The sequence below is a fragment of the Phasianus colchicus genome, chromosome 8, assembly GCF_987193195.1.
Source record: "Phasianus colchicus chromosome 8, bPhaCol1.hap1.1, whole genome shotgun sequence".
Taxonomy (NCBI): Eukaryota; Metazoa; Chordata; class Aves; order Galliformes; family Phasianidae; genus Phasianus; species Phasianus colchicus.
Genome location: NC_143443.1, coordinates 10,164,490 through 10,192,265, shown reverse-complemented (window position 1 = coordinate 10,192,265; position 27,776 = coordinate 10,164,490). Strand labels below are relative to the sequence as shown.

Sequence of the window (27,776 nt, the reverse complement as noted above, 5' to 3'; positions counted from 1 at the left end):
ACAAAAAAGCAGTAAGAATAGGCAAATGACAGTATACAGCCCTGGGATTACAGTGCCTGCTATTTTACTGCAGTAAAACCAGCTCCATATCATCTTTTCTCTTTCATTTCAGGTGAACTGAACAGAGAATACACTGCAGAAATGCACAGAAATGCACAAAAAGCCCCTATAACAGCAGACACTAATACTAAACTGACACCAAAATGCTTAACTTTTTCATATTAATTACAACCACTAATCCAGAATCCACTTATCCAGGCTGTACTATGAGCGTTCACCATTTCTTCTGTTCTAAACTCACCACTTTCTTGTGCTCCTTTTTCCCTTTTTTGTAAAGAAATTTCTACTGCATTTAATAAGCCTCATATCCTCAACCAAACAGTCATCACTTTATGCAAATTTTCACTGCAAATGATTTCTAGGATCAACATGTGATCTTAACATAACTACAGAGCAGAAAATCAAATGTAAGAAAATAAAATGTATTCTTGGTAGTTTTACAAACTGCAGAAGCAGTTTGTAAGAAGATTAGGTTCTATCTCAGCTCATTACAACAGTGATGATTCAGTTTCAGTCAAAAGCAGTAAATTCAGCTTTGTGGCAACAGTGAAAAGTTTAAACCTGCTTTCAGTCTCAAACTTGTGTCTCAGAATTTAAGGCTTGAAGGGTCTCATACAGAAACACAGTCTACCTTTCTCATTAAAAGTTTCATTACAATCCATATATGGGAGTTGAACTGTGAATTAGATTTGTTTCATGACAGCAGATAAATAAATAACCTTAAATAAAACTCTGGATTTTATGTTAATGTTCTCTCCACCACAATCGCAAGAGAATATACCACTCATTTTAAGCATGACAACTACCAGCATCAGTTCCTTTTTCAAAAGAAGCACTTATTTCTCCAATGCATTGCAATCAAAATTCATCAGACAGTCTGTTAGCTATTTTAAGATAAGAACTGCGCTCAGCCACAGTTTTATCTTGTCACCCTTCTTTCTGAGTTTTTCTCTTTTTTAGACTCCTTACAGATCTCCATGCTCTAGCAGAGCTTCTTGCATCTCCTTACTGAAAGAAAAGACCATTCACAGTTACTGTTCTCCACCACTGTCATCTACTGAATAAACTCACAACAGAGCAATGCTTCCCTACTTTTGAACTGACTCAGGCTATCACAGAATCACAGAATGGCCTTGGCTAGAAGGAACCTCAGGTATCATCAAGCTCAAACCCCACTGCCACATGCAGGGCTGCCAACCTCCACATTTAATACTACACCAGGCTGCCCACAGCCCCATCCAACCTGGCCTTGAACACCTCCAGGGAAGGGGCATTCACAACCCCTCTGGGCAACTCAGGGTACTGCTATCATTCCTCAGACATAAACACAAATGTAGTGAACTTTCACAAGCAAGGGAGGACAACAACTAACAAGCTAACAGCAGAAACACTTCACCAGCCTTCTATTTCATCACAGTAAGAAGAAACATCTACTCAGTTTAACGGTTCTGCAGACTGGAATGCTATCCTTGCCATTTTCAGGGCACATTCTACAAGAAAGCATTATTTATTCAATTGAACAAAGGCCTCCCCACATTTAGGTGACTCTCAGAAGCAATGGGATAAGCTGTCCTGAAGAAGCACACCCAGGAGCTGGGGGTGACTAGCAGCAAGTAACAAAATTGAAACATACTTTTTCAGTAAGGAAAGCTGGCAATAAATCATACCTTATATATATCCTTCTGCTACTGGATGTGCCATAAGCACAGCTGGTTCCACTGCTTCAGGAATTCCAGTGAGAAGAGGCAAAAATGAATCTACATTTCTGGCAAATGCTGGTGGCACATTCTTGGCATCTGAAATAATCTTAAACAACAAGTTTGCATAGCTGCTTTTGGGACACAGGAACGTGGGGACTGACGCTTATGGTGGCCTATCTAGAGTTAAGTGCAGATTGGAAATATTGCCTAATTCTGTATTAATTTTCCCTTCAATTCCCCTTATCTAGATCTCTGAATTTGAAATGAAAAAAATAGCAGATACTTTCTGGAATTTGAGAAGTCAAGCTCAATTTTGCAGCCAACTCATGGATATGGGGCTGTGACAACTCAGAGAGACAGACCCTTATGTAACACTAACTCAAGACACATTATCCTCTTCATTTCAATAATATCACCACCTAGAGAGATTTACTGCACCTCCAGATTTTCTTCCAAAACACTGTTCTCCTTAGGCTAAAAATCACATTTGTTTTCTCTTCTGCTTTTGCTGCATACAACGCCACATAGCTAAGCTAGCTAATTAAGGGTAAGGAAACCTAACAACAAAGTCCAACCCACTAGAAAAGTAATTTCCTACATTTCTTTCAAAGATACAGCCTGCTTCACTTCAGGGACATAGAGAACCACACTGTCAGACAGATACGAGGAAAGAGACCTGTAAGATGATGTCAGGAAACTTTCACTGGGTCAAGTTGGCGCTCAATAGATGAATGTGGCTCAAAAATCTTTCATCAATGGGACCACTAAACATAACACAGATTCATTCAGTATCCTCGAACAGGGTTCAGGCAATCCCATTGCAGAAGATTTTTAGCAAAACAAAGTTTTATTGAAGGATTACTAACCAATTGTGTGGCTGGTTTGTAAAGTGATTATAACAGCAACAGCATCAAAAGCTTTACTGTATGTGCAGTATGTTTTACTGTAGCTGTGTAAGGGGAAAGGCAGGCAAAGAGTCTTCTGTAGAATTTCTTTCACTTGGACAACTGCTATGCCTGGAAAAGCCAGAAAAAGTCCCTTCTTCATACGAAATATAAAAAGTGCAGTTTCTAGCATTAATATGAATTTAGAAGAAGAATATAAATATGAGTTTAGATCAGAGATAATGTATGTCTCAAGTAGACCGTTTTTTAAAGAAAGGAAGATTTAAAAAAAAAAAAAAAAATCTAGCAGGAATATTATTTAGAAACTTGAAATTTGAAAATTTAAGTTCAGACTTAAGATACATAGAATATCACATAGAATATTTCTTACAAAGAAAAAATAAAACCAAAACCTAAGTCAATTCAGATATAACAAACAACCAGGTTTCCTTGGTCTTTAGTGCAGAATGTAAGAAAAAAAAAAATTGTTCTCAATCCTGAACACATTACTTTCCTTTTCACCTAGGAAATTCAGGATAAGCAAAACCCCTTCAAAATTCTGCATAAACATTGTTCTTGTAAATCATTGTGGCTACGGGTAAAATGTACCTATTCTAATTTGGCTTAAACAGAATTTATATTTTCATCTACTTCCGAAAGAGAAATGTACCCATCTATTATTTTACCACTACGACATTGGTGGTTAGTGAGTTGTACCTCAGAGGATATGCTGTGCCTCCAATTCTTCCTTTTTCTTCTCATCTATGTAAACTGTAGGCAACCTATGGCACTTCACAAACAAATATCATTTCACAAAGGAATCAATGAGCTTGATATACTGAGAAATCCACACACTGAAAGTTAGTATTCACTACTTTATTTGAGGATACCTTAACAAAGCAAAGTCATTTTCATTCCATTCTGTAACAACGAGGATGACTCCTCTTACAACAGTTTGGATGCATTAGATATCTATCAATACCTTTCTATCTTTTATTCAATCTTTTATTCTATCACTTTAATATTGCAGAGTCAGTTGAAGTTAATGGCATTAACCAATTAAGGCAGCAAATTAATTAAGACTTCTCAGTCTTGCAAATCTAAGAAAACTTTTGTGGAAGCTTAACTGCTGTCTGCTGCATCTCTCTGCCAAGGTGCACTGCCCTATAGTGTGTGCTTCTCCTTGCACGCCATGCAACATGGCAGCCACAGTTTTTCAGTGACTTCTCTGGTTAGACATACTATGATAAGATATGAAGCATCATTGCCTCCATGTGAGCATAAATCCACCAATCTGGACACCATGACATGCAGAACAAATGCTATATGCATACTGGTTTTGGCTGATTTATATTTTTGTATATTTTAGCAAGAGAGAGTTGAACTGTTCAGAGAGACAAAGTAACAGCAGAGTGAATTCAGAAGGCCAAAACGAGCAGAAATCTTACATGACTAACCTTGAGAAGTTGCGCCATCTGATCAGTCTCCATAATGACTGTTTTTAACAGAGACATTTCCAATGAATTTTCAAGGAGTTCTAACTTTCATTACCAAATGTTTGCAATCTAGGATGATCTGCAATAAGGTGTTTTCTCACTTCAACCTCCATTTTTTTTTTCCCTGTTGGGCACTGCAATGAAATACATTCTGATTGCCCTAGTAGTAAGGTACATATTTAACTTTAAATTATAAAAGGCAATACTTTTTTTGCTGTTGTACTTTTAGTAACACAAATCAGGCCAGCTGGAAATGTTATTTCTACCCTGGAGTGTCTTGTGCAACATTTTAAATTGTAAAAGGAAATAAGTAATTCTAGCTTTTATGATAACACAATTCATAGTGACTTCTCCTGGTATTATTTGTCTGGGAATTGCTGAACATTGCAGACTAACGTAAACTTCTATGAGCATCTTGAGGAAAACATGCATTTAGAAGTTTATTTAGGCAAGGTAGAAGATTACATTGAGAAAAAGATATTAGTATATGCTAAGAAGAATAGAGCCAGATCTCCACCATGGCTTTGTTTTTCTCAGGCCTACATGAAAGACTGACTGTGCAACGCCTAATTCCAAATGAGTGCAGTTTTAACCTTTGTATTTCTATCAAGTCCAATATACTGGAACACGTGCCACATAAAAATGAATGCAGATATTCCTTCATTGACATGGCTTCCATTTGGTAGGTCCTTATCAACACACCTCTAACAGCTGTTTGACAATATTTATCAGAAAATTCTTATGAGTGTTCACCTTATTGATCCATTCTCAGACACTTCTTTACCTGAGCTTCCTGAACTAGTTGTGTGATCAAGTTGGAAAGAAATGAGTTACAGAAAACATCTTGGTCACAGTGCTTAAACCTAAGTGGCTGGTGAGCAATTTTCCAAAGCTGAACAGATTGACCATGAAAAAATGTACCACTACACTGTTCAAAGTACTGGAAATACCACCACAGCATGATATACCACTTCTACAGGAGTTTTTTCAGTTGGGTCTGTTATACCACACCATCTGCAAAGCATACTGGAGATTTCTCTGTTACACTCCAACAAACCGCTTACGAATACAAAACCTCAAGTTTTCATACATCAGAAACACAAGTAGCCTCCCACAGCATACACTCTCTGTTCCAAAATCCCACTTCTTCCTGTGTGAAAACTGCATTTAACTTAGCCCAGAGCACAGCACATGCTGATGCCACTGGGATTTGAGCACAAGGAGGGAGAAATTTGCCAGAATTCTTCCAGAAAGTTCAGGAATTTATCAGTGAAAGTGATGAACAGGAATTTACAACTGAAGTGTGATGTGGGTAGCTAACTCTTATAACAGTATCAAATCTGTTTGTAAGAGTTTCTGTATATGGTATACAAACTTAGCCTGAATCTGAACTTTTATCAGAAAGTTGCAATCTGGCAAACGTATATTTCAGAATAACTGCTCAATAAATAAAGACAGTTCTTCCTGAGCAACATGACTGACAGCTTGAATGACAACTTCAACTATTATTTATTAAAAAATTATAAATAAAGTTCAACAGTATTCAGTCTGGAAAAAAAAAAAAACATATATAAACCACAACTTCATGTGAAAAGGTGTATGTGTCACGAGGACTTTTAAGTCTTCATTCAATATTGATTCATTTAAGTTACTGTAATATATGCTACAAATGTAGGATAAGCAACTACAGGGAAATCTGACAAACCTGAAAGAAAAGTGCATTATTCTTGTATTTTACACAATATTTTTTCATTCTGAGTAGTCTCTGTAACGCTAGTAGTTCCATTTCAGTTTAAGTGAGAACTCTTCTCTCACCTCCACACTTTCTGTTTGCAGGAGTTACCAAATACAGTTCACTTCCACACAGATTTGGAAATAACTGCCCCACCACTCTGATATAGTGAGCAGTTCCTAAAAAAAGACAAATTCCCTTCCTGTTATTACACTTAAAAAACATTCTGTAAATAGTATCAGAAGGGAATATTCCACAGGTAGAAAGAGTTCAGATCTAATTTTTTTTGACAATATGTTAGATTTCTAACAGGTTCTAATACTCTTTCAGTCCCACATAAAGACAGATATGCTAAGAAGCATAATTTGAATAGATATGATTAAAGAAATGAAATTTACTTTTAGCTGGATCTCATACAAGTTACACAAATTGCCCTTTCTCTATTAACTCTTCTATTCCTCAGTTGTATTTCCCAAAGAGCGTAAATAATGTGATGACAGCACGGACAGACTGTTAGAAGTCTCTCTTCCAACTCAGGAAGCAATTGAGTAAGAGTTCATCTTGTAGGAACTGGTATCCAGGGCATATGAAGGAATTGCATCAATAAACTTTCTTCACACAAAAAGCACTGTGCTAGCAGTTCTGCAGAAATGGCAGGGAACTGGTGTGTAATAAACTATCTCCTCTAATGGATACGTAAGCAAAGTGGACCATTGCCCTGTAAAAGCTTAAATGTATTCCTGTATTCAGTTTGAACATTATAATTTCAAGTATTAAATGCTTAGACAGAAGTTAGCCTTTCAGCTTTGTATGCTCCTATGTCCACAAGAATATGAATCACTGCCCTCTTAAAAGAGTTAAGCTGACTGCTTGACTGAAAATGACATTATTTTTCATGAAACCTCCCTCCTCACCCGAGCTTACAAACTATTTCAGTTTGCTTTATCCACAGAATAAATCACTACTTCAAGATAGAGACACTATCTTTTACCTCACGCAAAATTTGTTTTGTATACAAACACTTATGCAAGATTTTAAATATCAGTGGGAACATCTGAGTAAAGGACAAATGTACTAGGTGTGCTTTGTCACTGTTCAAAGAGAAATGGAAAAAGAGCCTGAACCCTAAGGTGCTTATAGTATATGAAGTGCTTATACACAAGGAGTAGAGGTTTAAATACCACACAGCAGGCAGACATGTTGGGGGATTTATATTTGTGTTCTTAAAAAAAAAAAAAAAAGCATGTTATACAGATTGTAATAATTAATTGCTTCTTAACAACTCTTACCAGAAGAAAAAAAAAAAAAGCCCCTATTTTGAAAGAGCATCACAAATTTTAATAGCTTTCACTAAGCAGAAGCCTAAACTTGTAAATACAAAAAATTATACTCCCATGTGTTTAACAGCCACATTCCTGTCAGACACTGGATTATGAGCAAGCTGACAGATTAGTTTAGGAGAATAGTTCTATGCAATGCATTAAACAGGGAAGAAGTAAACATCTCTGAGTGGGAGGTGGGCAAGCTCAAATTATTACCATGACAAATATGATATGCAAGACTAAGATATGAAAGAAAAGGAGATGGCAGAAATGATGGTGCAAACTCAGTCAACAAGAAGGTTGGAAACAATAACCTCTCATCACTCTGTTCTGTCTTTTTGCAGTTGAATTTCTTAATTTATTCTAGTTTGACACTTTTGCAACTTCAGACTTTGAGATGCAATCAAGTCTGTGGCTCAGGATGAGGATCAAACATTGTTAGAGCTAGATGGTGGTTTGTCAGATTGCCAGAATGACCCCTTAAAAGACATACATTATTACAATTTTAGCAAGTCCATTAATGTCATAGTCTAAAGCAAGTACAATGGGCATTAATTTTCCTGTATCATTCTAGCTATATGCACTCCCAGGATAAATGATAAGCTACCACCGCAACTGTTTTATTTTTTTTTCATCTTACAAATCTTCCTCCCACGGATGCACACAAATTATGCTAGTTCTTCATGTTTTGCAGTAATACACAGAAGCCTCAACTGAGATTAGGGCCCCAGCATGCTGTACATGAACAGCACGATACAGTCCTTGCTTCAAGCAGCTCACAGGTTAAGGAGCCAAGAGAAGCATCTGATAGGAGAAATAATGGAGAAAGCTCATGGGTAAGTTACTCACTCATGGTTACAGAGCAGGCCAGGAACAGAGGCCCCTCTCTTCTTCCCTTCCTGATAGGCCATATGTCCTCTCACCTTTGGCTGAACTTTTCTCTCTATCTCTTCTCGGTTAGTTATGAATAATTCATGAAAATGAATTATTAGCTCTAAGGTGAAGATTGCTGTTCACATGTAATAGCATTAAGCAGATAAGAAAATTTATGGTATCATATTAAAAAAACTAAAAAGCACGCAAGATGAAAACCAAAATTGATACTACTGTGATTTCTTTCTCCGAATACATCTGGAATGTTATTAAGTTTTAACAACAACGACGTACTTTATGTTGTCTCTCTTGCCCATTGCATGGTTCTATGAATTTCTGTAATTCATAACATGAGACAAGAATAAATTCTGTTTTCAGATTAGCTGTCCCAAAACTATTTTGAATTTGTAGATTTTACTGCAAACAAGTAAAAGATGTAGTGGCATAGCAGAGAATTGTGAATTCACACTGTTAACTAATGACGTTAGCATTTCTTCAGTACTTTTGCATACTAGTCTGAATCACTCAATTGCTCATCAAAATGTTTGAAGCCTGAAAGATTCTAAATGAACAAGTGATCTGCACTAGGCTAAAAAAAAAAAAAAGAAGAAGAAGAAAAAATCTGTTGTCTTGACACAAACTAGCCTAAATTACTGCACTGAATAAAGTCCAGTGACCTGATTTCTGGAAGCAATTGATACTGCTGCTATTGACCCGAATCACATTCATAGATTGACATTTTTAGCAAAGGTTGTCTGCTGCTCAATTACCTTAAATCAGTTAGTCAAAGAGTGCTCTCTGGCTACCTTCTATTAATTACATTATAACATCCCAGTTGTAAATAACATGCCCTAAGCCTTTAATAGGAATGCTGAACACTCTTTCAACTCCCAGTGTGAAATCTGTGCTCTTCTTAGTTAAAGAGATACGGAACACACACTGCATAGGACACTGCTATAAACTTGTAAACCCATCCATTACAAAAGGAGACTGTGCAATAATTACTACAGAGATAAGAAAAGTACATAAAGTATAGCAAACAAATCAATATCAATAGATTTCTTTCAGTAGTTCAAATTGCTGGCGCACATCTCTCATAACAGAACTGTACTCAAACTAAATAGAATGGGGGTCCCTTCAACCTCATCATCAGCGGCCAGCTTCCAGCTTTCCTCAAAGACAGTGTGTATGATCTGAATAAAGAAGGCAATATGCAACTAACTTCTGTCTTGCCCTTTGCACATAAATTACATGATCTAAGTATTGTTTGGTACATCTTGGAATATATCATATCAAGTACTATCAGAAGCGTACTATACACAATAAAATTTGGATATAGCATAAAATTACAGACTAGTAAAGAACAAACAGATGAACTGCTACAGAAAGCACATAAAAGACTTCCAACTGAATCTAAAACGAGGGGAGCTGACTGTACATCAGGGACACCTCTAAGTGACAATTTTGAATGTGGGGGCTCTCTGCAATTCTTCAACCTAGCCAAGAGTCATCATCAACTTGAGGACTCCAGAAGTGATGAAAGAAGAGACGAACAGGAAATATAGCATGAGGGTACCCTGTTTAGTATAGCAGATGAGATAGCACAACTCTATTAGGCTGTTATTAAGTATTGTGAGCTGGATAATAAATTCATGATTTCCTAATAGTAGGCAGGTTCCTGTGTCTAAACCCTAATTACTCTTCCCAAGTGATCTAATTTGCAACAAAGCCAGTGTCAAAAAATGAAAAGAAACACAGAATCAAACAGGGCCACTAAATCACAGTCTTTATCTTTAAAGCTGAATGGTGACTTCACTGAACAACATGTTCTAAGCTTGCTTCCATCTGCATGCAGAGATGGATACAAGGGCTTCTAGAGATCCCTTACATCTTTCCATTGTTCTATCTAAGCTGTGAAAAGCTTATCCTGCCCTCACAAAGGATCACGCAAATCTTTTCTTGAATTGAAAAGAAATGGGAAGGGATTTTAAAGGCAAAAAACTTGCACTATTTTAATCAGGTTTAAATGAAATGAAAGGAAATAGAATTAGTTTTTAAAAATGTTTTTTAAAACTATCAGTAGAAAAAATCCTGTTATCTCTTCTGGAATATTTCAGAAAGTGGTAGTGGCTGTTCCCATTACAAGCAAACACATATCTGACCAAGATGTCACTATTAAAAGCACTGAAGAGAGGGCAATCTTACACTGGAGGGAGCAGAGAAATACGCAAGTTAATTCTAACACATACTGCAGTTTCAGAGTTTTTAAAAGTCCATGAAAAGTTAATTACTTAATCTTAATCTAAAAGCTCCACACATTCTACAATTTTCACCTAATTCAAAACATTTCTATTTTTCCAATAGTTTCCCTTGCTTCCTTGTTTCACTGTCTTCTGAAATCCAGTCACAGTGCAGTAAATTAGTTCAGTCATTACAAAGACAGCTGAAACATGGGCTAGCAATAAAATCAAAATATAGAATCATATTAAAATAACAGAATTATTTCAGCTGTATAAAACTATATATAACTGAATTGTTACTACCAGTTTAAGCATATACAACCTCACGTGCCTCATGTTAACACATCAGGAATTAGACAATAAAGAACAGACGCTACACGTGACTTTTAATCTCTAGGCAGATAAAAGCAGGGTAAAAACCTCCCCCTAAGATGCAATTCAGTGTTATATGCTGTACTGCATATAGCTGTACTGCAGATTCTCCCTCAGCATTTTTAGCACAGTGCTACCATAGGATGTGTGGCAGGATGAACAGCAGCCCTTTGCTGCAAGCTATTTTTCAGTCTTCAGTGAAGTTTAACAGAAATATCCTAAGTGAAACAGATCCTCTCCAGCCAGAGGGGGAGGAGAGATTTCAGAATACAGGCATGAGCATGAGTAGTCCAACATTTCAGAAAAATTCAGAAAATACTTTTCTTCCATGTGTTGCAAAGGGAAAGGAGAAAAAAAAAAAAAAAACATCAAAAGGGGAAAATAGCATCCACAAGAAGCATCATGGAAGTATGACCAAAGTCTACAGTTCCTATTGAAAGCGAGATGTTCACATTGTTCTTCTGGCAAAATGATATTCATGCAACTACAATGAACATGATTTCACTTTCTATTTTAGTTAATGCAAATGCCCAGTAACATGATATCCAACTTACCTTTTAGGAGGGAACTAATGTTTGACTTAGGAGCCTTCAAAACAAAAAATTTCCTGAAGGCATGTTAAAAAAAGCATCCAGACTCTTTCCATTAATTTCATTTATAGGAGGCAAGAAAACACAAGACTTTAGTTGCCTAAATATCTTCAAAATCTGCACACTGCTTTAAGTATTCAATTACTTTCTTTCCTCTGGCTTTCAATTAGTTTTTCATCCAAGCAGTGCTTATAATAAAAAAAAATCACCATATTTTGACAGATTGCTTCATGTGAAAAGTTATGTTCTGATACCATAGACATACATAAAATAATTTCTTACTTGTTTCATGGCACATAAGTTTCAAAGAGACTTTTCTCTGGAAAAAAAAACACCCAGATTTTGCATAACCAGAAACCAGAGTTTTGATTTGAATTTATTCAGTGCAATAAACAAGGATTGATTCCAAGGAATGAAGTTTATCCACTTCAAAGTTCCTGCCAAAGAGCTCCATAAAATAGGTAAAACACTCTGAAGTTAGCACTACTGTCATTAAACCAGGCATCAATTGTTGCCATAACAAACGTTTTGTGTCCAGAGTAACAAAACAGAAAAGATAAGCCTCTCACCCTCAGAGCTGGTGCCACTTCTGGTCACAGCCTGAAACTTCAGTGAATATTTATCTACAACCTGTAAGAAACACAAAGAACTCCGCTGAGGCAGGAAGAGACAGATGTTCCACTGATTAGTAAACACGTGCCTATTGCCAATCCTACTCAAAACTAAGTACTCCATTCAAAGCAAAAGAGCACTAGTAATGTTTAAAAACATTACAGCATCTTCTGACTTGAATCAAATGTCCAAAAGAAATAAACAAAACAAACAAGAAAAAAAAAATTAAATCATTCTGAAACCAGAATAAAAAACTATCTCCAGAGGGTTTTTTTTGTTGTTGTTGGTTTGTTTTTTTTTTGTTTTTTGTTTGTTTGTTTGTTTGTTTAGTATTTCTGCAGTCTGTGTAGTAATTTACATAGATTATAAGCCAGTAATATTTTCATAAACATAGAATTAAGGATGTTAATGCAATTAATGCCAGCCTGGGTACGTTTATAGAAAATGCATCTTGACTAACTTGATGAGATTAAAAGTTTGTCCCAGAAAGATAACAGCTTGATGAAGTTAGAATTTTAAGTGGATAAATTAAAGTTGGTACTTCTGATATGTTGACTGAGAACCTATAACAAAACAAAGTCAATATGTCATATATTAATCAAATTAAAAGCTGATTAACTGACAAATCTCAGCTGAAAGTCTAAACAAAAATTCCTCATCAGGAGAGCAGTTTTTAATAGGCTCCTGCAGGCTCTAAAGGCTTTAATTTATTTATTTTTAAACAATTAGCCACCTGAAGGGAGAAAATAACTTGAAGAGACTTGGAAAATTTTAGGTAGGAAGCAAGACGCAAAAAGTCAAATACCAGTGGAACTCAGAGCAGTGTCTACTTTACCAGCACTAAATGCAAACAAAGACAAACATTTTGGCACACTGAACGCAGGGTACAAAATTCATGATGCTTCCTGAATCTTTACTTCCTGGGAAAAGAGTGGGAGATCTGAGATTTGTAGTTTGTTTCCTGTATTTTGCTTTCTCACAGAAAATCAGCCTCAATTCTTTAGCACGCTTCATTTTAAATTGTTCCCATACAGGTGTGTGCCAGTACGTACATATAAATAAGAATAGAAAAGGATGTTCTTCCTGTGGATCACTGACATCACGCAATTCCTTCATTTCATCAGCTATATTCCTGGGAGCTAGAAAATTGCATTTCTGAAAGGATACAACATACATCTCTTGAAGATAAGTAAAATCATACACTACAATTGGTTACTTTAATTCTCAAGACAGCACTACAATTCTAGCCTTACTGTTCTGACTCACTATTACACTTGCCTACAACGTATCTAGGCTGAAGGAGACCACAGGCAAAATTTTGGACATCTCTAAAACAAAGTTCATATTTACAAAGTAAACATAACAGCTCACAAAAACTGGCTAACAAGCAAAAACATCGCTTAAGTGCTACACAGACTAACTTCCAATGTAATTATGAAAATGAATAGGAAACTGTATCAATTCAATATACACTGTTTTGCCTCAACGGGCCCAGAAATAATGAAGACTTTTTCACATAATTTTGTTCTTATACTCTTTTTTGGATTTAAATTCAAATTGTAGGTTAGAAAATGTTTGTGACTAGAGAATGTACTGTATTTGCAGAACTAGAAATTTTTCCTTATGATCACCAATAGTCGTGAAATACAAACTTTTCTGAAAGACAATGATCATTCTTCACTGCACCAGGACAATTTCAAAAATAAGAAATCCTATTATCACACTAATCTTACATCACAACCCCTACTTGCTTTCATAAGCACAGTTCCTAGAAATTAGTTCCATCCAACATATAGAAGTAAAAAATAATTTTAAAAAGTTTAAACAAATTCTTTATCTTCATGTAAAGAAAGCCTGGTATTTTTGAGATACGTTTTCAAAAATACCTTTTCATATATCACCATGTCTTACATTATAAGCTTTAAGAATCCCAAGTCACCACTTCTTTTACTTTAGAAGTATCAGGCGGTGCTTCTGAAAGCTGTACTGGAAGAATCTTGACAAGAATTGCAAGCTTGCTTAAATAACAGATTTTTTTTATTTTTATTTTTTTAATTCTAGATGTCACAAAATTAAGATAAACATGACAGATTTCAATAATTCCAAATAATCCTCCTTCTTATCTGGTGATGAGATTTCCCTTCCTTAATTGTTAGGTATTTTTAAAACAATTTGTTTTCTAGCTGCCAACAAACATACATCAGTAAGAACAGGTGACACCAAAGCTCTTCAGTTAACAAAAAGGGAAAAAGGTGAAGGTGGAGAAATACATCCAGCTCTTATCACGTATGCAAGATATTGAGAAAAAGAGAATTTGTTCTGCCACGTTTGTCAGTCACATTTAAATTGTATTTCAACAAAATCCAAGTCTGATTTTCAGTGAAAAAAGACCTGGAACTCAGAGCAGCTAGATAAACATTTTCATAAGCTCACACAAAATTTGCAGGCAAAGATAGCCTTAGGGTAAAAGCATTCACCTTGTCCACAGCTTGTTTCTACCATGTGTACCATGCTGAAGGGAAGTGGTGGATCTCAGACATGATTTGGGAATGTAAGTTAATTTTAAGAAATGAAATAATGTACAGTTTTGTGTTGGATATAACCTTTGCATATTGCTGTCAAAAGCAGCCTCCTGTTCTTATGTTCTCCTGTTTTACACAGCCCTCCCCTTGCTTTGGATCAAGAGAGAACTGATCCAACACAAAAAACAAAACCAAGTATCAGAAACACCTCCCCATCATCCTTCTGTTTTAAGGGCACTTTATAGTTGTATTTCTAAACCTAGGGACCCAGAAACACATTTCTCTAACTACTCTTCCAAATCCAATCACAGAATCACGCAGAACCACTGAATCACAAGGTTGGAAAGGATGTACAAGATCATCTATAGTCCAACCATCCTCCTATCACCATTACTACCCATTAAACTATTAACCATATCTCATAACACCTCATCCAGGTGACTCTTGAACACCAACAGGGATGGTGACTCCACCATTGCCCTGGACAGGGCATCCCAGTGCCTGACCACTCTTTGAACCGTAAGGGTTGGAATGTACCTGTGGAGATAATATATCCAACCCTCTGCTAAAGCAGATACCCAAGAGTAGGTCACACAGGAAAGCAGCCAGGCAGGTTTTGAATATCTCCAGAGGAGACTCCACAGCCTCTCTGGGCAGCCCAGTCCACTGCTCTGTAACACTCAAAGTAAATAATTTTTTTCCTCATGTTCAGATGGAAATTCCTGCATTCCAGTTTGTGCCCGCTTCCCATCGTTCTATTGCTGGTCGCCATCAAAATGAGCCTGGTCCCATCTACTTGACACCCACTCTTTAGATATTTAGAAGCACTGATAAGATCCTCTCTCAGTCTTTTCCAGACTGAACAGTCCCAGGTCTCTCAGCCTTTCCTCATAAGGGCCCCTTACCTATGGTCCTCCACTGGACTTCCTCCAGCAGTTGCCCATTTTTTGTGAACTGAGAAGACCAGAACTGGACACAGTATTCTAAATGCGGCATCACCAGGGCAGAGTAGAGGGGAAGGATCACATCCATTGACCTGCTGGCCACAGGTCAATGGATTTTTAATGCTCCCCAGGATATCATTGGCTTTGTTGGCCACTAGGGCACACTGCTTGCTCATGGCCAACCTGTTTCCTGTCTAGTCCACCTGTTGTCTCCCACCACACCCCAGGCCTTCTCTGCAGAGATCCTCTCCAGCAGGTCAGCCCCTAAACTGTACTGGGTTATATCTTCCCAGCTGCCTTTGGCTCTGCATTTGCCCTTGCTGAATCTCATTAAGTTCCTCTCTACCCAACTATCCAACCTTTACAGGTCTCAATGAATGGTAGCATATCCTTCTGATGTCCTTGCATATCAAATATCCACAAGGTTCAAACAAATAATGAGATTCAAATATGCCTTTAATATGAATACAGCTGTAGTCCTGATGACTAAAATTCCAGCAGCTCCTGTGGTAAATTATTCCCTAAGAGCAACAGAGAAGTAATTATTACAAAGTTATTGGGTTATCAAACTTCTAATGATGTTATAATCGCTTTCATTATATAATTGATTTGTCACAAATGCTCTTATTACAATTATTATTGACCTCCTGCCACTGCTAAAATGTAATTAAAGACTCAGTTCTGTTTAACACACTGTCCTTATGTATTGTTGAAAAATCAGAGAAGCTACAAAATATACACAGTCACTTTTTGGTTCCACAGTATGAGACCTAGGACAGTTATTTTGCCACCTCTTCTCTGAAATCTTGCATTCCCTATATTTTGTTTTGGTTTTTTTTTAGTGCCCTACTCTGTGAAGCCTTATTTACCCCAATAGCATCATGGTTCTAACCAAGCACAAAACATTTTGCTGCTGTTATGCAGTTTTGTTTTGTATGTTCACTACATTTGTACCAAACCAAAATCCTTTTTTGGTTTCTCCTTTTCTTTGCCTGGCATTTTTCCTCTCAATATAATAACAGTGCAAAAAGTCCACATTTTTTTTTTAACAAGTTGTGCTTAACTATTTTTCCTATTCATTTCCCTGGAGATTTTACTTAGTCCAATAGTTCAGAATAAAAGAATAACAGGAAGAGCAAGTATACCGTTGGTCCTAACTCAACAGCCCTCCCAACCAAGCTTAAGCTAGGCAGACTTAGTACCATGTTACATTCAACAAGCTGTCACTTTCAAATGACATTAGAGATGTGCAAGAAATCTTCTGAAAATCCAAAATCTAAAATCCTATGTTTTTGATTTGTTTATTCATCAAAGTTGGTACTTCCATGTAAATCTACCCAAGACACATCTTCTCATTGTCTTCCCTCATCTCAGATTGTTTTGAAATTTAACTGATGGAAGTTGAAGTGCTTACTAGCAACAGAAGGCTAATGCAGTTTAACAGCTTCAAAGAATTCCAGAAGTCAAAGACATGAACTATTCCTCTGCCTACAATCACATTGTGATCTGTGTGTACAGAGAGGACCACAGTTTTGGAGCTTTAGACAATTAAAAACATGGAATGGGGGATTTTTTTGTTTGTTTGTTTTAATATTGTTCTGTCCTTTAGGATTAACCCAACATGATTAAGCATTAGGGAACCAGGAAGAATAATAAGGATGAAAAAAATATATATAAAAAAAGAAATATTTCTGCACTGTGATAGTTCATGCATGCATTTAATAAAAATAAACAAAACAGTAAGAAATAATGCCAAAAAAATAGAAAATAAAAATTTTCTTTCTGTCAAAAACTAACAGTAAGTAATATTTCAAAATCTGAGGCATTCAAATCAGTGCATTACCAAACAAGGAGGGAGGAAAAAAAGAATTTATATAAAATAAGTATAGACTGAAGAAAGTATAAATGAATCATGTGATCTAACACCCAGGGAGTCTTCAAAGTTGCCTTTATATTTAAACATAAATCTTATCTGTGAAGGCATCTGGCATCCCATGTCACAAGCAGAATATATGTGATGCTGAGAAAAGATTCCAAGAAAGGAGTAACGGGACCCGACCTGCATTGCTGTTACACTGATAACACACTGATAACACACGTAACTGAAGTTATGCAGCAACTTCAGTGAAGTCAAGGGAAGAAGAACAAGTCTGGCCAATCACCCAGCAGCCATATTCATACATAATCCATTAATTGACAGGCAACAAGAAGACAAAGTTGTAAATATGCGGGTGAACTTCAAAAGGCAGATTTCAGAATTCATGTTGATCTCTAATACCTTGCACCTTATCTCACTATTTAAATTCTATCAAGGATCTCAATAGATAATGTTACATTCAGAAGAAACCATTAGCTATATGGCAGTTTAAATCATTAGATGAGATTTGAAAACAAATGAATCAAGTGTCTCATTTATCTTGCGGACCACTGTCACTTAGGTGACAAAAATGACAGACAAAATAGAAGGAAGACTCTCCTGTGAAGCAGGAAATCCAATTTTAACCATAGAACTCAATAACTGTATCATCCAAAATAGTGTCAACTGGCTTAGGAGAATGCAGGCCAGAAAATAAATAGCCTCTCCAAGCCCTACTTGGAGAGAACAGAAAGCACATTATATAGCACAAGGCTTTTGTTTAATACTTTTAAAATAGAGCTATGTGCTATGCAAAATCAGTTACAAAATCTGGAACAAATTCATAGAATTACAGAATGGCTTGGGTTGGGATGGACCTCCCACACTCATGTATCAACTTACTTTACCACACACAATACTTGTTCAACTCAGTGAGACACCAGCAAATCAATCACACTTCCTCTTGTATTAATTCTCTATAGCCTTAGTGAGCTAAATCAATTCTTTGCAAGATCAGATGAACAGAACTGAAGCCACATAGGCAGAAGAGTGGAAGGACATTACATCTTTTCAGTGCCAAAAGCTCTTAGGTCATTACAGCACATCTAACTTCAACAAGTAAGAGAGACTGGAAATTCAATTTCATTTTTCATTCTTAAAAAAAACCTGTTTTTGTTACAATAGTGTAGCAAAAAGATAATAGGGCTAGGCTCCCCATGTTTAAGAGCCCTTCAATGGAAATTCACTACACAGAAGAATGTTCTCACTCTTCAGAAGTGATCTCCAGCAGGCTGATGTGGCTGGCAGAGAGCTGGAAGAGTTCACTCAGAGCTGAAGAAATCCAGCAAGGTTTTCTTTTTCTTCCCAATTTGGAAGCAGAATTTTAACAAAAGAACCTCCTTCTTTCCATATGCTCCCTGGTATATGAGTGTTCTGCTCAGGACTGTACAAATACATTTAAGTACCATTTCTGAGGCATTAAATCTCTCTCCAGTGCGCTCTGTTTGAAAGCACTTTAGGAGCACTAGGTTGAAATAAGATGCCAAAAGGAAATTCAAACAGCAGGACTGAAGATAATCAGAACTAATGTAAAAATATGCAGGGAAAGCTTCTTTCAAGGGCTTTATCTTACACTGAGGCACAGTTTGACAATGCAAACATCCATTGCTATTACTCTGAGAAAACACAAAGCACGATACTTATTAAAATTATGTTATTATTTATCATTCTTAGAATCCTGAAATAGTACTTTTAACCGTAGAAAGACAAATTTAAAATCTAAAAACACATCTAAAATTCAAGCAGAGGAAATTTGATTGGTTTCCACCCCCGCCTCCCAAAGAAGACTGAAGCTAAGTATCATTAAAATAAAACTTTCTCTATGAATTATTAGTTGTAAATCTGTAAGATGTCTGATGATCCATTCTATTTCAAGAAAGAACAAAACTATAGGTCATTGTGGTACTGCTGTTATTTTCTTGCTGTTCTGAGTTTAAACTTACTGAATTTCTTCTGGGAATCTGGCTCTTTCTTGGAGAATGATACAGTTAACTTTCAACAGCATGCTCAAGTAATTGTTAGTTACAAGATCCTATCACTTACCTGCGCTTTTAAACCACATTCACACATCCTTTCCTGTTTCCACACATAATACTATAAAATATTGCGGGCTCTGTACATTAATAATTCCAATAAGAATGTATACAGAAACTGGCAGAGGATTATTGATTCCTATCAGATGTAATTTATCACTCTACCGAGTACCTTTCCTTACTCCTGTGCTAAATTCAAATTCAATTGGCAATCATCAGTCTTGATGAGACTGACATCAAACTCTTTGCATGTGCCAGTGGGTCATCCGTCACAAGAGGTACCACATTTATATACAGATGTATTACAAATTTTGTGTTTAAATAAGTCTCTTACAAAAACCTCTCCTAATATACATAGAGAACAGTGAAGTTAACTGCAATAAAGACAGCAGAAATTGCCACCTACTAGGACATCTTACAACACATTCCATGAAGTACAAAGGCTCACAATCACTTTTAGCTGTTTAATGAGACTGTCTTTGGAGATACTACAACAGAGTCCAAGATCCAAAGACAATCTTTAACCTCAGCAAAGCCCACAGTCATACCTATTACATTTCTTTCGTCCCATCAAGAAGAGCAACAAGGTTCCTGTATGCAACAGTGGCAAACAGAAGACACTTGCAGGAAGAAGCATGCTAATGGTTAGTGTTAAGAATATGGACTTGATAGGAATTGAGGACAGCAGACATCTTAAGTCACATAACTGACAGGTCCACACATTTGAGCAAGAAAATTGTTAGTGGTCTTTTAGGAAAATATTTTGCATTCTATTTTCCCCTCTTTCATGTGAATGAATTACATTAAGGCAGATATAAGCCCCAGTCCACCAATGGAAAAAATAAAATCCACTTAAATCATTCACCTGCAGCTCTTGACAGAACAGCAATATGCTGGCAGAGAAGGCACAGTCTCTAAGGCTTGCAATACTGTTTTATCTAGATGCAAGCTCTATTTATTAAGTCCCAATATTTGACAGTATGAGTTTTAAAAAAATATAAAGAAATTTAAAAAGCATGATATATTAGCAGCATTGTAATACAACGAAAAGGCAAAGCAAGAATTCTCAAGATGCAGAGGGAACCAGCCTGCACATTCTAAAGATGAAATATGGAAGCAAGGAAATACTACCACTGGGTTCAGTTAAACAGCACTTATCCAGTCCTCCTACCAGAGAAATCTGAGAAAGTTCCTATTGAAACTGCATCAGTCAAGGTGACCCCAAAGCAGTTTCCCTGGGCACTCTTACTGCAGAACCCATCCTAATTATACTGCAGAGAAGTATAATTAGCTCCAGGTAGAGAAACACTTCAAGGCCCACACAGGGCTTCACAGCCTTTGAAATGTGCAGAAATTTACTAAAGATAATTGAGTTTTGTTATGAAAGATTTTTTGTGCATCAGTTTCCTTCTGTATGCAACAATGAAAGCATTTACCAAAACAGCCAGCTTTTAACACACTGTTTTCAAATTCAAAGTTTAAAAGCGCAGAAGGGCTGGCAAAAGAGAAACAAGTTCACAGTCCTGGGTTTATGTGATAATTTTCAAGTGGACCTGAAAATAATTTTAAGAATAAGGAAGAAGAATGCAGTATATAAAGCAGAAAAAAAATGTTTTTTGAAAAACCACTGATCTGAAAAACATGCACTTCATATTCCTCCCAACCCCAACTGCACTCATATCCAAGCAAAGTCTGTTCCACGTCTCCCCGTTCCCCCATATAACATTCAGGTAAAAAGCTCTCACTCAAGGACACTGCAGGTATCAAGGAAGCTCTGCCCACCTGGTTAAAGGACCGGAAGGAACAGGAAATATAATTTCAATGAAGCCTAGCACTGGGCTGCTATCTTGAAATATTTTATTTGATGTCAAATATAGAAAAATTAGCATTTTCTGTACACGGGTTTATTTTATAACATCTTTTGTGTCTGAAAGGATGTTTCAGAAGATACATTGTAAGGCAATCTGAGATAAAAGTTATGTAGTTTCTTCACCATAGACAAACACATTTATGGGGACGTACCACACCAAAAACACGTTCCTCATACCAGATTTTCACTTGGAATTCCAAACGCTTCCAGAGGTGAAAGCATGAGGAAATCTACCAATGCACTTCAGAAAACTTGAGATTTACACTCTGCTTTCCTGCTTTATATGCGTGTTTCTCTTTGTAATCCCTGGGAAAGCACCCCACAACTCATTACATAGAGCCCTCCTGCAACCTGAAAGGACTTTTGCACTCCATCCAGGATTAAGCCTCCCCAAATACACTGAAGAAACACACAGTGCTGCCTTTCTACTTCATAACACTGGTTTGCCCAGACTACTGCATCAATTTAACATAATTTTAAAAGATAATTTAAGTGCTTCCAAATATTTAGTGTACACTACCAAAAAAACCCAACCCAAACCAAACAACAACAACAACAAAAAAAAACAAACGTAATTTCCTGATGATGTAATTCATTTTTGGCAGCCTCCCTCCCAGAAAATCCAAATTGTCAAAAAAGATAAGAGCCATGTTAGCCCCAGGGCAGAAGGGCAGAGCAGTGCTGGCAAGACACCTGCACCCTGTGAAACTCAGCTGTCAATGGAGATTCACAAGGACCACCAATCTCACCCCACTCAACACGCAACATCTGTTACTACAGTAGAGCTTCTTCAAAACTGCTGTACCATAAAGCAGCAGGAAGCTGGAAGAAAAAAAAAGTAAATCCTAAAACCATTCTGGAAAGAAAAAAAAGCAAGCCAGAATACATACATATACATTTTGATGCATTTACTGTCAGTGCAACTGATTTTACTCTTTCTACGCTTTGGCTTTAGAGAGGGATTTCCACTACTACAGACAGAATTACACCAACTCCAATCACTCTTCAAAATACATATTCTAACTGTCCAGATTTCATGTTTTTAATATATATTTTTAATTACATGTAAATACATGTGGCATATCACATTTTACTTGGAAAGGGATGAATGACTGCAGCTGCCCCTAAACAAGACTGTTCTTTTTCTTAGTTCTTGACAAATACTGCATTTGTGGAACTCCTTTTGCTGTTTTGTGACTAACGCTGCTGCAGAAAGAGACTGTCATTTTACTTCCTTTATATTTTGCAGTTACATTCTGGATATTTTAATACCATTCTTTAACTCCTGTTTTCTTAGCAGTTAGTTGTTTAATATAATGCTGACAGCAAAACACAGACAATATATCTAGGCTTTGCATTTTACCAAAGCCAGTGAAAGCTTACAACCATTGAAAATTACTCTGGCATTGACACAAGGTCAGTAGAAGCTACTGGCACCTGTTTTAGATACAGCAAATCATCACATCTCACCAGAAAGCTTCAGATACTTCAAAGAGAACAGTAATTTAACTATTAAAGAGATAGTAGTTCAATAAATATTTCATACTTATTAATACTTCTCAACAAAACAATAAACAAGGAACTAACGGAGATGTAACATGGTAGAAAATAGATAACTACATTCTAAACTAAGGATTAGTCACTGAGGTCCATACTGCATATCCTTACAACTAAGTATGAAGCATCTCTCAACAAGACTGACATGGTGCTAAAGCTACTGAGTTTTTTCAGCTCTATAAAGAAAAAAAAATAGTAAGCCTAAGAAACACATAACATGCCTGGTTTGTTGAAATACAGAACCTAATGCCCAAGAATGGTTACATACATTTTTTGGTCCTTTCCTAAGAAGGACCATTAGGTTTATTAGTGTGTATTTGTTTATGCTGAGTTAAACAATGAAAGTTTGAGTAAAATACATTTAAAGCTAATTTCCAAAGAGAAATTATATCCTACCAAGAAGGCTTTCTTATTGCTAAATGAATCTTTGAGGCATTTATATATTTATGACATCACAAGTATACAAAAAAGGTGCCTGAAAAATGCTTAGAAGAATGAGACTCTTTCTAATTTGTCCCTGCACTTGAAACATCCTGTACTGCCTGCTGACTTCTAGGAAAGCTTCTTTTAGGAAACAACCAATTTCTGCTGAAGTGAACGTGTGATTTACCCTAACAACTTTATGGTGACATTTCAGAAATAAACTCAGCGAAAGACAATTAGGCTCTCTGGTCTTTATATAATCTCCCTTGTATTCAGGAATTGTCCATTTTTCATGCAGTGGATTGCAGATTTAAAAAATTCAGTGTCTGTTTGACTGCCTCCTTTGATGCTGGAATCGTGCACCATCTCTCCAGACTGATTGTTACAACCTATCACAGGATTCAACTGGAAAAAACTAAATTCATTTCATTTCCGAACAACATCTCTGGGTTGAAGGCAATGAAGAGGGACAGAAGTAAAATATTTGTGACAGAAAAACATTTTAAGAGGAAGACAAAATATAAAACTAACACTTCCAAACATTTCAAACTGAAGTTTGAGCTATAAACTCGTGGCAGTATGAAACTTAAATTGCTAGACCAAAGGAGAACGAAGTGCTGTGCCGTTCAGTACGTAATTCAATGTGATGCAATGCGGTACTGGAAACACTTAGTATAAGAGACAGGCTGTTTAGTCCCTGAAAAGAGTTCTGTAGGAAGTACAGCTGGCCTGAATGCCTGGTCAGAACTGTATGTAATACTGCAGCCTCCCAGTTCCATACACAAGAACTTCCTAAGCAGTTACATTTAGTGAGTTAAAAACAGCTAAAATATTGCTGGCACAGAAGTCCCTATATTCACAGACATTGTTTGGTAAGAAGTATTTTGATGAAGAAAGCACTAAGTTAATGAGATCAGTGATGAGAAATTCACGCTTTGCTTTTGCAAAAAACATGAATATTTCACTAGTCAGCATTTATATGAAATGTTTGATGCAGTGCTATCGCTTCTAAGTGCCCATCAAACTGCTGAGATGTCCAGTGGAAACTAGTGGTTTCCTGAGCTTTAACAGATGCACTTATTTTGTTTCTTTCTGCTTTCTTCCCATTTTTTTATTTTTTTTATTTTTTTTTAAAAAAAGGAATTCCATCACTTATTTCTTCCAGGACTATATCCATTAGGTGGCAAAATAAAGCACAAAAACATTACTTGTCAAGTCATTATAAGATAGCTTGTTTTATATATATATATTTGTGTGTGCGTGCGTGTGTGTGTGCCAACCTGTAAGATCAACTACTACTTAATGAAATTCATTGATGTGTAGTTATATTAAAGGAATAATACACTTCTAAAATCAATATTCAAAGCCGACTGTCATGCTAATCTTGCAAAAGTCAAAGCTCTTAATTCATCTATTAAATTATTAAAGAGGGAATACATGCTTTACTTGATCAATTCTAGAAAGCTGTATGCTTATGACCTAAAGCCAACTGAAGTGAAATGGGAAGCTTTCTACTCATTTCTTTTATTCTCAAATTAATCATATCATTTTCTGCATAGATCACTGAATTACATATACAGGAAATTCAGTGAAGAAGGCAAAAATGAATGAACTATTGGAACGGCTTCAAAAGCCCATAGAGAAGCTCCTTCAAAAGACAAGACAGCTCCTCCCTCTACATGGAAGCAGAATATTTTGGCAGTAAATGCTGGAAGATGGGAGCTATTCTATTTCAAGACCAGGTTGCAAGGAGGAGGAGCTGCTATAAAACAGGAACTCCAAGGCCTCTACCTTACCTTACACCACTCTTTCCATCGAGACATAATTGAGCTACACCTCATGACAGTCTGCCTGTGACCTGCATGGGGTGGAAGGTAAGGAAGGTGTTATGAGTACTTCATGTTGCAGTTCCAATGTACAAGATAATTAGTTAAAGTAAATTGTACCAGAATGCATGAACTGCACTCTCTCACTAATGGAACCATTAAATTCCATGTAATTACAGTGCTAAGTTTTGCATAGAAAAGGAAAGCACTACAACTGCTGAATGATTTTACACACATTGCTGTTTATAGGCGTGAAGTTCAGTACACAGAAAAAGAACAGTCTGCTTCTAAAAGAAATGTACCCATTGCATAACTATTTGAAAACAAACAACAAAAAAACCTGTAATTATTGTTTTTCACAGTAGCTCTTTGAAACTGACTAATGCTGTCGGCCTCAAATTATTAGAGTTTCACAAAGCACTTTCACAATCCTGCTGACAGTAAAGGGCTTCACTCTGACCAGGGCCACACTGTGCAAAAAGTGAAAGGGCAAAGAGTTCCAAAGACTCTGACTTAACAGAAGTTTGACGAGTAATCACAGATGAATTGCTTGCATGCACAGATTTCGTTCCTACTTCTCAATTCTTTTGTTTGGAGTGGTGGCAGAGTGCTTAGAAGAGGACTCTGCAGATTTATGACTGGTGAGGTAGGTTGGATTTAATATCCCTTAATAGTTTACCATCACTCACTGCTGGGAAAACAAAACAAAAAAAGCCTTTTACACTGACCACTCAAAAGTCATAATCTAAGGTATAATAAACTGATACTCAAACATGCTTGCTTTGAAGTCAGTTGTATTGACGGTGGCTGCAAAATTTTAATGCTAAAATAGATTACATCAAAGACCATGCACTATCAACAATAAAACAGAGTGAGAAAATCAATATATTTATCAATTAGAACTATTTTCTCTAACACAATTAAAGCAATTTAATCTCTTATGTAAGACTAATTAAATTGTTAGAGTACACTATTTTAACAACACTGAATCAATGAGAATGTCCTCCTACTTAAAGTAAGGTGGAAAAGTAACGTGGGAAGTCTTCTCTATATCTGTCACAAAAAAACATTTTCTGTGCCGCCAAATGGAAGAAAAGAAAAGAACACAAAAGAAGACAGTTTGTCCAGTAACTTTAAGTCTCATCAAGCAAACAAGTCTCAATAGCCTGCCAAGCAGAAGTGAAGCTGGGTGGAAAGGCAATTTCACCAGACCAACCCATTCCCTCAACTGTCCCACCATTTCTTAGTTTCAGCCTTTTATAATGCATCAGCCATTATCAGTGAAAAGGATGCTGCACAGATTTGAGCACTTCATCTCCATTACAAAAATTGGAATCATATCTATTAGATATTGGCACAAAACTAAATGCCTGCCTACTACCCAAAACATCTCCAGCACAAAAAGAAGCTAAATGTAGAGGAGGGAAAAAGATGGCATGGGATACCAGCTTCTTCACAGGGAAATACATGGGTAATCTATCCTTCACAGAAGCTGTGCTAGGGTCCCTGATTTTCCTAGTGAATCTATTGCTTTTTCTCCCAGGTTAAGACAAGGCATTCAGAGTATGTGTTAAGAACACTACTAACAGTGTGGAAGACTGTCACTACAAAAGGTTGACAACAAACAAGGATGGCATATACTACACTATTCTGCAAGTGATGAGAAACAATAAAGGGCTGCTCTCAAAACTGCTGCACAAGAGACTGCAGTGTCAGTAGGGAACGGTGCTTTGCCTTTCTGCTGTTGCAATACGTGTGGTGGAGAAACATTTGTGAGGATGAATGACTGAAGAATTGCAATGACAGAGAACAGTTCCAATGCCAGCAATGGAATGCAGCCAGTACTATCCTTGATGCTTGTAAACGGTTCCAGCAATAATGACAAAAGCCAGCTGATGCTGCTCAGCCACGTGGAAAATCAAATTTGCAGTGTTTGCTGACAGCGATCCACAGTCAGAGATGACTGCTTTGGTTATGTCACTTACCTCACAATACCCCTTGGTGACCCCAGATGCTATGAGAACTTGATAACAAGCACAGTTTGGAGAAAACTAAGGGGACACTGCTTTTATCATTTGACACCAAAATATTTGCACTTCAACTTTCTAGGGCTGCTGAAAATTAGATCAAGCAGTTAAAAGTGGGCATATATAACAACCCTGAAGGAACGGTTTTCTTCTTTCATGGCCAGGACATTACAGACTGATGACAGTACAACCATCCCAAGCACAGAATCAAAAGGAAGACTTGGGCCAAGGTAGGTGGATAGTGAACAGCACAAAACAATTTGTATGCTGCTGGAGAAGAGAACATAAAGCCAAGTGGTGTTTCAGATGATGAAGGAATTGAAATGGCACCATCCAAATTTTAGATGTACTTGCATTAGGGAGAAAAAAGGAACAAACCACACAAGGGAAAAACAGAAAAAACTTCATAGTAATTGGCACAAATACACTCATCATTAGAATGAGCATGTGACACAAAGAAAAATCTCGTTCTTTAGAACAGCATAAAGACACCATAAAATGGATTCGCCACTCCAAAGGAATAATGCTACAGCCCCCCGGTTAACGGATGTGGACTGTGCTGACATGCATCATTTAGATATACTTTGGAGCCGTGCTCCCTTGGGTGGTTAATTGGGTAGTGCTATGGCATAATTGCACACAACTGTTCAGCTTAAGTCCTCTGTTACTGGAATGCAAAAGTTCAGAAAAATTAAGAAAAACTCCAATAATTGCTTTGAAATACATTGACAAGATACTTTAGCTTCCACTCCACTGAGCAGACTCTTGCTTTCTATAA

General features: G+C 36.7%; 1 long non-coding RNA gene across 1 annotated transcript in view; it reads right to left on the bottom strand.

Annotated features, from left to right (window-relative positions):
* Nucleotides 1-27,776, bottom strand: part of LOC116234991 (uncharacterized) — a 419,872-nt gene that overhangs the window by 255,391 nt on the left and 136,705 nt on the right. The window contains exon 7 of the long non-coding RNA XR_016468730.1: nucleotides 11,839-11,899. This is a non-coding gene — a long non-coding RNA (uncharacterized LOC116234991). The remainder of the gene's footprint in view (nucleotides 1-11,838; nucleotides 11,900-27,776) is intronic.